Source organism: Physeter macrocephalus, chromosome 21 (assembly GCF_002837175.3).
Source record: "Physeter macrocephalus isolate SW-GA chromosome 21, ASM283717v5, whole genome shotgun sequence".
NCBI classification, from domain to species: domain Eukaryota; kingdom Metazoa; phylum Chordata; class Mammalia; order Artiodactyla; family Physeteridae; genus Physeter; species Physeter macrocephalus.
The window spans coordinates 46,790,672-46,793,693 of NC_041234.1; positions in this window are offsets into that span (position 1 = coordinate 46,790,672).

The window sequence follows — 3,022 nt, forward strand, 5'->3', positions numbered from 1 at the left end:
TTCTGAGGGTTGTCTTTTTGTCTTGTTTATGGTTTCCTTTGCTGTGCAAAAGCTTTCAAATTTAATTCCCATTTGTTTATTATTGTTTTTATTTTCATTACTCTAGGAGGTGGGTCAAAAAAGATCTTGCTGTGGTTTATGTCAGAGTGTTTTTCCTATGTTTTCCTCTAAGAGTTTTATAGTGTCTGCTCTTACATTTAAGTCTTTAATCCATTTGGAGTTTATTTTTGTATATGGTGTTAGGTAGTGTTCTAATTTCATTCTATCACTTCTTGCTGTTCTCGCTCAATAACACTCCCTGAAATCGATTGGTATGACTCTAATTACTAACCTTCAATGGCTGCCTAGTGTTTCATGATGTGGATGTGCCATAATCTATTCGGCCAACAACCTACTGATAAATAATTATGATTTTCAAGTTTTTTAAATGCTATGGTCAATGCTGCAACACACATCTCTGTACGTATAGGTCCTTAGGTGCCAGGGCTTTCATTTCCATGGAATGGTGTCCCAGAAGTAGAATTGCTAGGTCAAATGATATATGTTTTTTAATTTTAGTGGATGGTACCAGATTGTTTTCCCCAAAGACTGGAACTCTTCCTGTTTCCACCAGCAACGTGTGGCCTACAGCATGGCTAACTTGACTGATCCTGGAGCAGAGATTCCTGACCCATGCTGGGCCAATTGGACTTTTCTCCTGTGGATGTGAAACTCAAAAGAGACATGCAGAGACTGGGGAGATTGGAGTGGAGTCATGTTCACATCAATCAACTCTGAAAACCAGCCCAATATCTTTGAAATACAATCTTACTTTTTGTCCAAGTTAGCCAGAGTTGAGTTCTTTTGCTTACAAACAAAAGAAACTTATAAATCCCTAAACCTGGTCACAAACTCAGCCTCGAGCCCAGATACAGATTCAGTTCTGATCCTGGCCACAGACTCAGTCTTCACCCTAGTCAGAGACGGAAGCCCATTCCTGGCCCCAGAGTTCCCTGACCCCTGCTCGGCACCTCTCTGAGGGGTGCTCCTGGTTGCAAGGGGGCAGGTGAGCTAGTGGGTACATTTCATCCAGAGCCTGGAACCCAAAAGTAAAGGCCTCTTTGTGGTAACTAATGCTGATGACTTTGGAGACAGAGGGGAATTTCTTGTGAGGAATAACTGGTAAAATCTAAGTCAGAGATGTTTTGGGGGCCTCTGGGTTGCGGGGAATAAGGGATCAAAAGGGAACCCAGTGGGAGATAGGATCAGGGGTTTGGTTTGTGGAGGCAGAGAATGAGGGCAGTGAACTCTGGACCTAGCTCAAGGAAGTGGGGACAGAGCAGGGATGTGGGGAGGGCCAGCCATCTGGAGCTGGATGTGGCTGGACTGAGTTGCCTGCTAGAGCCTGGGGGGCTCCCAAGGTCCTGTGCCCCGGGATGACCAAAGAGGAGTTGCCATCGAGAGATGTCGAACCAGCCTGCAGCCCAGCGGCCTCCTCCTTTGTCTCTCCCAACCACCTGGCACCGCCTGGACCAGCGGCTGGGACCCCATGCTGCCTGGCCCTCTCCCCCCTGTCCTGACTTTCCACAGGCCCCAAAGCCACCTGCCTCCTCCTCTTTCCCTCCAATTGCACCCGCCCTTCATATTTTCCCCTGGCTCGGCTTCCCTTTGCGTGCCTCCTGCTGAGTTTCAGGGATTAGGGCTGTCTACCGGGGGACACAACTCCCTTCTCTTCTCCCCAGAGCCAGGAAGCTCTTGCCAAGATCTGGTCCCAGCCTTACACCCAAGGATCTCTGGCAAGAATCAGGCAGAGCTTGCTGGGAGTGGGGCTGGAGGGGCAAGCCCAGAGTGTGGGGAGGGGGCTAACATTTGTCAAATACTTATCATAAGCCAGGCACTTTACTTCTACTCTCTCACTGTATCTTCAGAGCAAGCTGGTGAGGTAGCAATTCTTATGTTTAGATGGGGAAGCTGAGGCTCGGCGATTGTAAGGGCTTTGTCCAAGGCTAGAGGTGGCTGAGCCGGAATTTAGAACCAGGATTGTCGACTCCAAAGCCAGCTACTTCCAGGCCTAAGGTGAGAGGAATGAGGGGGCCTCGGTTCCTAACTAAAAGGGAGGCCCAGGTAAGGAGTTTCCTGGTGGAGGCCCAGAGCCGCTTACTGGATCCATGGCTGGGCTCCTGGCCCCGAGCTGCAGGGCGTGAGTGGAGAGGGCTCACTGGGCTGGGATGCTGACTAAGCTACAGAGGCAGAGAACAGGTTCCCCTCACCCCTCACCTACAGCCTCAACTCAGGCAGCACTGGGCCACTGTCTTTCCATAGGGTTTCCCCTCAACCCTGAGTGCCTCTGTGCTTCTATCCACAAGGAGAGAAGGGAGCAGCTGGTGATGGTGGGAGTTGGCCACGGTGGGGGAGGGCTGGAGAGAGGGCTGGGCAGAGTCAACAGGCCAGAACACAGTCAGTTCAGGCAAGAACTCGGAACTTCCCCTCCTCTGACCTCACTGTTCCCACCTCAGCAATGGAGAGATTGTATTAGATGATGGCTGAAACCTATGGCAACTCTGCCAGTGTGTGTGTGGTGGGGAAGTGCTGGGGCCATGTCAGCGGGGAGAGCTTTGCCCACAGAACGTGACTGGGGGAGTGGCAAGGGCACGAGACAGGGTGAGCCTGGAAGACGTATCAATGGCTGGCATGGGAAGAGCTTCTTTGGGCCCTGCCTGTGATCCTAGCCCTGCCCCTGGCTGCTCCCTTCACAGTAGAAGGGTGGAGGATAAGCAAATGGGGGCCAAGGTTATGGAAAATGTGCCTCTTTGAAAAGGACACTAGGGGAAGTGCAGAAACAGGCTGTAAACATTGCTGGTTGCCCTGAGAGGGAGAGAAAACGGCACCTCCAAAAAACGAGTAAAGAAGCCCACCTTCAAGTTTCCACAGAGGCACAAGGCACTGGCTGGCCTCTTAAACTGGGCTCTAGTTCCAGGCCTGATAACCCTGCTTGCCATGCGACCCTGAACAAGTCTTCTTCCTCTCTGAGCCTCAGTGTCCC